The 12,622-nt window shown below is 41.2% G+C and overlaps 1 pseudogene; it reads right to left on the reverse strand.

Moving 5' to 3' along the window:
- Positions 1-5,325: 5,325 nt before the first annotated feature.
- On the reverse strand, positions 5,326-6,166 carry LOC125541521 (annotated as a pseudogene).
- Between the last annotated feature and the right edge of the window lie 6,456 nt (positions 6,167-12,622).

Here is a 12,622-nt window from a genome sequence, read left to right on the forward strand (position 1 = left end):
ATGTGATATTACAACGTGAACTTTTCTGGTAGTTTCCATGTCAAGTTAGGTCACCACGTGCGGTTAAAATTCAAATTACTGGTCATGTTTTATTAGTTATACAATTATTAAACTCTATATTTTGTGGTTCAAACAATAATTAAGGCCCGCTAGGGCAATAGTCAAAAAGGGTTTATACATAGTTATGAAAATCTGTCAACTATGGTTGAAATAATATAATTATATTACATCGAAGCAATAGCCACAAGAGACGTACTATGATCTTTTAAAATAATGAGGACCCCCCAAATCTGTGCGTATGATCCTTTAAAATAATATTAACTATTCTTAGAGCTGGCACCAACAAAATTAGAAAATATTTCTAACAAGAAATTATTCTTTAACATTAATTACAAATGTTATTTTTCATTGCTCTGATTGTATGCAATTATCAAAGTTAAACTAGTTTGATCAGGATCTTTCTATATAACCATCATTTATATATATATATATATATATATATATATATAGCAATTATTAAAATAATTCATTTATATACTCCTCTACGATTTTCCCTGAACTTGCTCCAACTACCCCCAAAGTACAATTCAGCCTAGGTTGTCTTTCTCCTAACACGTCCTTGTGAAGTTATGATAGGAACATTCTTGATAAAATTGTCTAGTATGGAACAAACTATATTGATAATATTTTGGGATTACTTTTCACCTTTGTATTCTGTTTGGACCCCATCAATGGATAGCTTTCAAACAAGATTGTTTGTATATATGAGTTGTCATCTCTTGCTAAATCCTAGTTATTAATTATATATCCAACAATCAGGATATTATTGATGTTGCAGATTAGCTTTGTGTCATTTGTAGCCTGGATTATATTTTAGCTTTTCAAGCTAGCTACTTTTGGTTCAATCCCCAAAAACGAAAATGGAGTAAGAAGAAATATCTTTTGGATCCAGATTTTTTGAGAAATGCCAAATTGAGATTTTTCATGTTCTAAAATAAATATGAAAACAATAATGACATATATAGTGATGTATGACTACGTTTACATAAATTTTCATGATGAAATAGGTTATGGTGTTTTTCTTTTGAAACTAATAGGTTATGGTGTTAGATACACACAAATTTATGTATTTCTGGCACATGCACTATTAATTGTAGAAGTCCATAATTTTAAAAAGTCCAGGAGCAAGGAATCGCACCAGAAAATATTGTATCATGAACATTTCTACATCTCTATGTACATGTGTATTGTTTTCATAATATTTTGAAGCTTCAAAATCAGATTTAAGGAATTTTTCTTTCAAAATACCCCAGAAGCAAGAAATCGCACTCAGTAAGAACTTAGTAACTCGCGGATTTACGGATTAGCGAAGTAGCTTTCATTTCATAAATATTTTTCTTTGAGGAGTAGCATTCATTTGATAATATTCCTTGTCAATCTAGAAAAAACTTGGAACTTGGAATAGCTGGACCGTATTCTTAGCTTGTTGGCGAACTTTTTTATTTGGGAAGGTCGGAAAGGTATGACATTTTTCTGGGTGTAGGAAAACAAACGGTACTCAAACTACTAGACTTGGAAGTCCCACTCGATGTTCTTTTATGGTTGATCTTTTTTTTGGACATAAAAGTACTCTTTGTCGCAAGGTGATCACCTTATTATTTTTTACAAGAATATCAGCAATCTCTACTGGTGGATCTTCCATTCACCCGCCCATACCTTGCTTCTAACTAGTTTGGCTAAATCATTGGCAGCACAATTAGTCTCTCTAGGAGCATGCTCAAAAATAATATGCGGGAAATCAAATGCAAGGTGATATATTTCGTCAAATACTGCCACAAATAGACCGAAAGAACGACCTGCATTCTTGATTGTCTCTATCACCTCGATGTTGTCGGAGATCACCTCTAAGCGGTTACACCCGAAGTATAGTTAGGAACCAAAGCTCTGATTGCCATTGCTACGAAGTTAGGTTCCTGGACCTTTTCAATATGCACTAACTTTCTCCTCTCCCACCATTAATACAAGGAACCAATGGCAGTTTCTTCCATTGAATTTCCTAGACCGAGGAACACACATTCTTTAGTTCCTTGTACCAATAAATATTCTAGTACGGTTTCTCCCGCATGATCCACACTGCATGCTTTATCAATAGCAAATTCCAAACCTAGTAACTGTCATACCTCTTTAGCTTTTGCACAAGTGAATATCATGTGCTTGGTATCCTCCACTCTGATTCCACATGTAGGACATGGCCCACTGAGTTTTATATATTTGTTAGCCAAAGTCACCCAACATGGTAGCGATCCGAACAAAGTTCGCCAGAGGAAAATTTTAACCTTGGCAGGACACCTTATGCTCCTGATCGTCCCCCATATTGGTGAATTCCTTGATGGTCCGACTATATTTGCTCCTGATATTTTGTGTCCATATTGGTTCTGCCATTCGACAATGTATGCCGATCTCACTGAGAATCTCCCATTTTTGCACAAGTTCCATGCTATGAACTCCGACATATCAAATCTAGGCAACAAAATTGCAAGGATCCGCACCACATCAACTTGCCAGAATGTTTGCGAAACCAACTCTTCATCCCAACGACACATAACATGGTCAATAAAATCACTTACTTTTGATAGTAAATTGCCTCCACGAGCCGTGATCACTTTGCTGGTAGTTTTATGGTTGATGTCCTACTCGATAACTGGTATCAATGGTTTATAGTTTACACGTCCACACTTTACCACCAAGTCTTGCACATAGGAAGGTTTCTTGGTGGGCCTTAAATGGATTTAGGATTAGACGTTGGCTCACGAGAATAGCTTTTTAATCTGAACCATCAAAAGTTACTTAATTATACGGGTCAACCAAATTAATGGCAGGATATTTCTAATTTTTCTGGGAATTTCTAACATATCTCTCTATTTTCTTTCATATTATGCATTTAGTACATGAGAAAGCTATTTTAAGAACCACCTCAATTTCGTTTTAGATCCAAACAGCCCAGGGACCATCTGATATGGATCCGACGGCTGTGAACGACGTGCGCGTTTTGCGCAGTGGACTGAGCTGGGCGCGCGGGCAAATCGTGGCGGACTGCGCTGGGTAGGCGTAGATTATTTCCTATCAACATGGGTTCACTGTTTTCATGGTGGGCCCAAAGGTGTGTCGCGCACAGCTTGTTTTTCAGCCAAAAAATGATGCAAAGCTGAGAATCAAACTCAGCACTAGCATCGTGAGTTCTAGCTACACTGCCTAATAGGCTAGCACAAGAATCCATACAAATCTAAACTATATATAATCGTAGTTGTATCAACCAAAACTTTCCATTGATCAAACCATGGTCACACCATGGCATTGTCCAAATGTTGGCATCTGCATTTTTCTGTTCGTTTCCACGTTTTTCTCTGCAAGACCATTGGTTGGTCCTTTGTCAGATTTTTGTCACGTTTCACGTCCGGTTATCTTGGAAAGACCGATTTTCTTAGAAAAGTAGAAATTTGTGATGGTGAGGGACTCGTACATGAATATATTTTTGGGAGACAAAAATACAAGTGTAACATGGGATTTGAACCATGGTCGCTTAGTAAGCAAGTTGGCCCAACTAACAACAATTAACAATTAACATAGAGATAAAAGTTATTGAAGAAACATACCTCCGATAATTAATGTATAAATACCATGGTAATATACGCATCACAAATCTCATAAGTTATGTACAAACACCATGATGACTTTTGACTTAGGAGAGAGAAGTTGTTGAAAAACGTACACCCGATAACTTCTCTGTAAATAGTATAGCAATATACGCACCGCAGACCTGATAACTTTCCTATAGGGACCATGGTTACTTTTACCTGGTGAAAAAAGTTGTTGAATTACACACCCCAATAACTTTTGTCTATATAGCACGATAATATACATACAACGGAGCTGATAATTCACGTACAAACACCGCAGTAACTTTTTTCCTCCAGATAAAAGTTGTTGAAAACATATCCTGATAACTTCTGTGTAAACAGCATGATAATATATGCATCGTAGTCCTGATAACTTATGTATCGACACCAAGGTAACATTTACCAGGTGAAAAACTTGTTCAAATACACACCCGATAACTAGTGTAGATAGCATGATAATATACATACAACAGAGCTGATAACTGACGTACAAACACCCCGGTAAATTTTTGTCTCCGGATAAAAGTTGATGAAAATATACCCCCGGTAAGTTCTATGTAAATAGCATGGTAATATATACATCGCAGACCTGATAACTTAGATATAGACACCGCTGTAACTTTTGGCCCCCGGGATAAAAGTTATTAAAAACCATACCCAGTAACTTATGTGCAAATAACATGATAACATACGCACATCATGCACAAACATTACTATAATTTTGACTAGTTTTTTTTTAAACATAGCTCCAATAATTTTTGTGTAAATGGCATGGTAACATTCCACCACATACTTGATAACCTAAGTACCATGATAACTTTGACCCGAGAAAAAGAAGATGTTGAAAAACACACCCAAGATAATTTCTAAGCAAATAGCATGATATTTTACGAACAATAGACATTGCCATAGGTAGCCAATGGGGCAGCTTGGGATCGGCGCAGCCCGACACGCCTAAATTAGGATAGGAACATTCTTGACACAATTGTCTAGCATGAAACAAATTATATTGATAGGATTTTGGGATTGTTTTTTCACCTTTGTATTCCATCTTGACACAATTGTCTAGCATGAAGCACACTATATTCATAAAATACGGAAGAAAATGGATTTAGGATTAGACGTTTGCTCACGAGTATCTCTCTATTTTCTTTCGTATTTTGCATTCAGTATATAATAATCTTAGAAGATAGATACATAGGTAGACAGACAGATAGGTAGATAGAATAAATATCTCTATTTTCTTCCGTACTGTGCTTTATTCGTATATAATAGCTAGATGTAGATAACATTTCAACCACATAGCACAAAGCAGTAAATATCGATGCACCATATATAATCTTATTTCCCTGGATATACGGATACATGAATCCTTGAAAAAACTAAAAATGGATACAAGAACAGATGCTTCCCACGCACATGCATGGATTAATTGCAAGTCACGATTTAACCTTGCAATACGTGGCGTGGGTACCCACTACTACTAGCTACTCCCTCCGTCTCATAATATAAGAACGTTTTTTTACACTACACTAGCTGAAGATTTATTTCCGGAACCAAGCCAAGCAGAAAGAAATGGGATGGAGACTAGTGAGCTCGCTATTGTGATTTGCGATGGAACAAGCCTACTCTCCAAGCCAAGCAGAGGCTAGCCTCCCCTGTTCGTCACCTGCATGGGCAAGCCGCCTCCCATCCGAAGCGTCATCGACATTATGAGCGGTGGATGCCCGTCACCGCCGACGTACCGAAGGCTGAACCTCTGCAGCACGCACGCCGCCACAGACTTCATTTGTGGCTAGGCCATGTCCTTGCTGAGGCACATCCTCGGCCCCGCGTGGAACACGCCCTCTTCGTCCAGCCACCGGCCGGAACACGCCCTCCTCGTCCAGCCACCTCTCCGGCTGGAACTCCTCGCAGTCCTCTTCCCCCAGTTGTCACCAGCCACCCTTTCCCGACGAAAGTGCTGTCCGGAAGGAAATCGTCCTCCTTGCAGCTGTGCACGTCGGCGGCCACCGGTGGGTACAGCTGCATGGACTCGGTGATGGCCGCACGGAGGTAGTGCATTTCGCGCAGCTCCTCCAAGGTGAAGGTCGACGCACCTTGGCCAGACGCGTGGACCTCGCATATGATCTTGTCTTCCACGTCGGGTCTCGTGGACAGTAACCAGAAGAACCAGGTCAGCGCGGACGAGGTCGTGTCACGGCCGGCGAGGATGAAGTTGGTGACCACGTCGCGGAGGCTCTCGTCACTGTGCTCGCCGGCGGCGGCCAAGCGCGACAGAACGTCGTCACTGCGCGCCAACCCAGCCGTCTCTCTCACCCTGCGCTCACAGACGATCTTGTCGGCGTTGCTGTGGATCGTTGCGAGCGTGGAGCGCATGCACCTCTTCGGCTCCATGTCGAGCAGCCTCTTCACGCGCCACAGCCACTTGGTAGACGACATGATCCGTGACACGACCGTGTTCTGTGCGTCGTGTTGAGCGCCGCCATGAACTCCGCCCTACGGGCCCGCGTTCCCCACCCTAAGCGTGAAGAAGAGAACGTTCTCCTCCATGGTGGATAAATGCTGCTCCCAGGGTCTCATTGGTTTTCGCTACTGCAGATGTCTCGGTGCTGCAAGGCGATGGCTATTGTCCTTGCTGCAAGACAATGACGAGTTGCTGCTGACATTGAAGGTTGGCAACGAGACTCTTGTCATAAACGGGTAGGGCAACATTGGTGCTGCTGCCGCGACATCATCTTTCACTGCGAAAAATCCTTGTTGCGAAACTCATTCCACAAAATCATATTTGTTTGAAAAAGGTGAAGAAATTTAAGAAAATCTGCAACATAGCCTTGTTGCAAATGTTTCTCCAACCTGAGCTATGTTACAAAGGGTTCTGCAACACTATTTTTGTTGCAATGGTGAGGATGGGACTGGGCCGCACTGATTACGCCACATCTAAGAGCTGCCGATGTGACGGATCTTCTAAAAAGATCTAGTGGCTGACATGTAGCACTATTCAAAAAAAAAATCAAGAGTGAGCGAGCGGGTGAGAGAGCCTGGCGAAGGGAGCGAACAAGAAAATCAGTAGGCGCATGAGATAGTATGGGTTGCCGCTCTTCTCTTTTTCTTCTCTTTATGCCAACTCTGGCAAGTACATGGGAATATCTAGGTCATGTCTATGACATGTATGTATGTATGTGGATGTCGTATTTCTATGTTTGATTAATCTGGCTCATATGAAAAATTCATATGTGTGCAGACGTTGTAGAATACGCAATTAATCTATATTATTTTGGCATGCTAATTTTGACAAGTTATTAGTGAAACACTGTAACTTGCAAGACATATTTGACAAAAATACACCGGTAAAAAAAATCAATGTCAACGGTTCCACTTATAGTCGAGAAGTTTTCATAAATATTCTTGGCTAATCATGAACTAGAACATGTTACCACGATATTTTTTGAGCGCATGTTTGAAATCTCTACTATAAAATCTGCATCGTGACACACACAACAAAGAAAGTTTGAGCAAACGTGGAAAATGATTAGTGTATCATTTGTACGAAATATTGGTGTTCAAGTATTTGTAAAATATATCATAATTTAAACTTTAGAGTTATAACTAAGAAAATGAAACTAAGAGAATCATATAATTTTGTAAGGCTATACATGTTAACATAAATAAGTATAAATATTTTGTATAAAATTGTGACATTTTAACAATATTCATGACGTCTAGCAAATTGTATAAAATTGTGAAATGTTCTTGCCTTCCAACACCGCCCCGTAGCACACCCAAATGCCCGTGTTGAGGAAGGTGGCAATCGGTGGCTCCGAGCAACATGTTTGGCACGGCCGCCACTGACCTTCTCGTGTTCGAGCAAATCAACCATGTGGCCGCCATGTTAGCTGCCCATGCGACGAGATGAGATGGGCACCAGGAAGGAGCAGGAGCGGAGATGAGACGAGATGCTTACCAAGGCAGGCTGATGCGGCAGCAGTGGCTGCAGGTCGACCTCGTCGTCGCTGTCGCCTTGACCTTCGCCGAGGGGCTGGTTCTGCTGGGGCGCGAGGGCGAGTGGGTCAACCTGCAAATCTAGAGCACAATCAGCCTCCGTCTAGCACGTACGGACGCGTGGTAGCATCACCACGACCAGGGCCATCACCTGAATTGAACGAGGAGGAAGGGAGGAGAAGAGTAGTGGCGGTACCTGCGGCTGCGGGCACCCGGCGCCCTCGTGCCGCCCCTCCGTGTCTGGGAGAATGCCGTGGAGTAGGCCTTGCTCGCCCTCCATGGCGACCTCGGCATCTTGATGCTGGTCGCCGCCGACCTCGTCGTCCAGCTGCCCTCCCTCCTCGTCCTCCACCGGAGGGTAGTGGTCGCCCACCGTGGCGGCAGCGGTAGCGTGGTGTACCATCTCGTGCCGCAAATCCAGAGATTAATCAGGGAGTCTACATCGGCGTAGGCACAACCAACCATCCATCCAACCATCTAGCGCAGGCGTGGTAACATAGCTCTCAGCAGAGGCGACATCATCACCACCGCCATGACTTGAATGAGGAGGAAGGGAGGAGAACAGGGGTACCTCCTGCGGCTGCGGCTGTGCATGCTGCCACTCCGCCTCCGGGAGCACGCCATGCCCGACCTCGTCGCCAGAGGGAGCACCCTCCATTGCCTCATCTCTCTCTCTCTCTCTCTCTCTCTCTCTCTCTCGGCACACAGCGCCGACGGTATTTATATCACTCCAGTTGCCACCTACACGCTGGCCACCTGCACTGTGGTAAAAGCGAGGGGATGGTGGTGGTAAAAATAAGGAAGGGAGCCGTGGCAAGTTGGCTATGCACGCGCCCAAATTTAGCTGCTCGCTCACGCTCCCTCCCCTGCATATCTTCTTACGGCGCATGACTGTTTTCCATCCAAACCACCACAAAGAGTTGACTTCATTCCTGGCCTTAAGAAGATATGTCTCCCTAAATCGCGGTATGAGGGGAGACTGACTGGAAAAGGCACGCTTGGAGGGGACTCAATAATATGCAGGGACGGATATTCTTGGTCTCAAGCACACTACACAGTTCTACAGAACCCTACCTTGGTGACCCCGTATGTCGATGAATGCAAGAGTAGTCTGCGCTCCAAACACCCGGAGCAGTGCGACGACTGGATTACATGTGAACACATCAGGACTTTCAGCAGTTGGTTGGAAACACGTCTCAGAGGTGACAACACTGTTTGTGATGAGCTGTACTCGTTGTCTAGGGGACCATCTTCGACTGTATTGACTTACAAAGGATATGAATAAATGGGAATACATTTTACACGATCGCCCAAGATCAAAAGAGCACCAACCAAAACAGCGGTGTCCGCTTTGATGCAGCAACCGAGAGGGGAAAGGACACATATTATGGTTACATAGTCGACATATGGGAACTTGACTACGAACATGATTTTAAGGTCCCTTTGTTTAAGTGTAAATGGGTCAATCTGTGAGGAGGCGGGGTACAGGTAGACCCACAGTACGGAATGACAACAGTGGATCTGAACAATCTTGGGTACACTGACGAACCGTTCGTCCTAGCCAATGATGGGGCACAGGTTATCTATGTGAAGGACATGTCTACCAAACCGAGAAAAAGAAAAGATAAGGAAGCGAATACATCATATGATGAGCCAAAGCGCCACATAGTTCTTTCAGGAAAATGGGACATCATGGGAGTGGAGGGCAAGTCAGACATGTCTGATGATTATGAAAAGTTTCATGAAATTTCTCCCTTCAAAGTCAAGGCTGACCCAATCATCCTGATAAATGATGAAGATTATCCATGGTTACGGCGCAATAAGGAAAGGACACAAGCGAAGAAAAACTGAAGGCTTTCTCTCCACAACTATTATGATGATACCATGCCAACTTCCAATCTTTTCGTAGTTCATTTGAAATCCCTTTGTAACAGACGAGTTTCCGTATGAAATCCTGATACTTCGAAAGAGATTATCCGTTTTGTACACAAAGTGCATCCAGTTTTTGCCGAACCCTCTCAACTTTCTTGCACATGCTATGTGGATGAAATGATGATACCATGCCAACTTTCAACCTTTTCAGAGTTCATTTGAAATGCTTTTCAATTTTAGGGTCTTATAGCTCAAAATAATCAGTGAATGCATGAAAAATAACAAATGAAGTCAGAAAGGGTTGAAAATTGATGATGTGGCTTTGAATGGTGCATTTTGAACACACAAAAAGTCAGGAGTTCAAATAAGTTTAAAAAAATGAAATCCCTTTGTAACAGACGAGTTTTCGTATGAAATCCTGACACTACGAAAGAGATTGTCCGTTTTGTACACGAAGTGCATCCAGTTTTTGCTGTAACCCTCTCAACTTTCTTGCACATGCTATGTGGATGAAATGATTATACCATGCAAACTTTCAACCTTTTTAGAGTTCATTTGAAATGCTTTTCAATTTTGGGGTCTTATAGCTCAAAATAATCAGTAAATGCATGAAAAATAACAAATGAAGTCAGAAAGGGTTGAAAATTGATGATGTGGTTTTGAATGGTGCATTTTGAACACACAAAAAGTCAGGAGTTCAAATAGTTTTAAAAAATGAAATCCCTTTGTGATAGACGAGTTTCCGTATGAAATCCTGACACTTCGAAAGAGATTTGTCCGTTTTGTGCACGAAGTGCATCCAGTTTCTGCCGTAACCCTCTCAACTTTCTTGCACATACTATGTGGATGAAATGATGATACCATGCCAACTTTCAACCTTTCCAGAGTTCATTTGAAATGATTTTCAATTTTAGGATCTGATAGCTCAAAATAATTAGTAAATGCATGAAAAATAACAAATGAAGTCAGAAAGGGTTGAAAATTGATGATGTGGCTTTAAATGGTGCCTTTTAACACACAAAAAGTCAGGAGTTCAAATAAGTTTTAAAAAGTGAAATCCCTTTGTAACAGACGACTTTCCGTATGAAATACTGACAATTTGAAAGAGATTGTCTGTTTTGTACACGAAGTGCATCCAGTTTTTGCCGTAACCCTCTCAACTTTCTTGCACATGCTATGTGGATGAAATGATGATACCATGCCAACTTTCAACCTTTTTAGAGTTCATTTGAAATGCTTTTCAATTTTAGGGTCTTATTGCTCAAAATAATCAGTAAATGTATGAAAAATAACAAAGGAAGTCAGAAAGGGTTGAAAATTGATGATGTGGCTTTAAATGGTGCATTTTGAACACACAAAAAGTCACGAGTTCAAATAAGTTTTGAAAAATGAAATCCCTTTGTAACATATGAGTTTTCGTATGAAATCCTGATACTTCGAAAGAGATTGTCCGTTTTGTACACGAATTGCATCCAGTTTTTGCCGTAGCACTCTTAACTTTCTTGCACATGCTATGTGGATGAAATGATGATACCATGCCAACTTTCAACCTTTTCGGAGTTCATTTGAAATGGTTTTCATTTAGGATCTTATAGCTCAAAATAATCAGTAAATGCATGAAAAATAACAAATGAAGTCAGAAAGGGTTGAAAATTGATGATGTGGCTTTGAATGGTGCATTTTAAACACACAAAAAGTTAGGAGTTCAAATAAGTTTTAAAAACTGAAATCCCTTTTTAACAGACGAGTTTCCGTATAAAATCCTGATACTTCGAAAGAGATTGTCCATTTTGTACACGAAGTGCATCCAGTTCTTGCCGTAACCCTCTCAACTTTCTTGCACATGCTATGTGGATGCACTACTAGGGAAAAGCCTAGCAGCAGCGCGGGTTTTAGACCTATCAGTAGCGCGGGGTTATGCGCTACTTATAAGGCGCTACAGCTAACGAATAGCAGTAGCGTGCCTCCACCCACGCTACTGCTAAATCGACTTAGTAGTAGCGAGTTCTAGGAGGAGCGCTACTAGTAATTAGTAGTAGCGCTTCTCCCTGCCCGCGCTGCTACTATTATTTCGTATTTTATTTCTTTTTTATTTCATATTGTATTCGTACACCTTTACACAAGTTTTCATACAACAGGAATTTAGAAATTGTTTTTTACATCATAATGAGTTATTACATCATGGGGTGAAAGAACCGTGTGGACTAGTTTCAAGTGGATGGACATCCATCCACTTGAAACTAATCTGCGGTTCTTTCACCCAATGATATAATAAATATTATCATCATCATATCATTAACAACTTATCATCATCATCATCATATCATTGGTCACTAGTCGTAATCACAAGTACTCCTCACATCTTCAACTCTAACACACTGTATCACATAATAAACATATTGTACCTCATAGGACCTACTCCATTCTCTTAGGACCTACTATATTCTCTAAGGTAAAATAGCAAAAAACAAGATAGCCCCTGACTCTCCATTATGGAGAATGGAGATTATCCTGTCTCCAATTCTTGCCTTTCGCTTAATGTTACTTCCAAGAACCTCCTTGCGAATGTCCAAACATTTTTTCCATTCTTTGATTAGCATGTGTTCACCGCTTTTAGAAATCCGATATGCACAGGTGAGCTCCTTAGAATGACCTGGCTGTAGGTTCATAACTGCAAGGCGACCATTCTGATACATCAGATGAGGCACACAATCCATCGGGATTTTCTGTTGAAAAGCATAGTAATAACTTCATAGTTAGCAATGACGTACTAGTTTTAGAAGTATGCAAAAGATGCACGGATGTCGTAATAGTAAAAAATCTTACCAGGGTATCTCCATTGAAGTTACCGCGGTTCAACACGTGCACTAGTGGCACGTATTCACCATAATTTGGAGGAGTTCGATAATAGGTATTGTAATTCTCAAGAAAAGTACAATAAGCAATCAGATGACTTTTCTCCTTATAAGTTAATTCGGAGCCATCAGTGTAGTGGGTTTTGTCTACCATCTTCTGCACATTCTTTGAAGATTCAAAATAAGCTGTCAATGGAAATAAGCTGTCAACTATTT

Source organism: Triticum urartu, chromosome 2 (assembly GCF_003073215.2).
Source record: "Triticum urartu cultivar G1812 chromosome 2, Tu2.1, whole genome shotgun sequence".
Classification (NCBI taxonomy): Eukaryota; Viridiplantae; Streptophyta; class Magnoliopsida; order Poales; family Poaceae; genus Triticum; species Triticum urartu.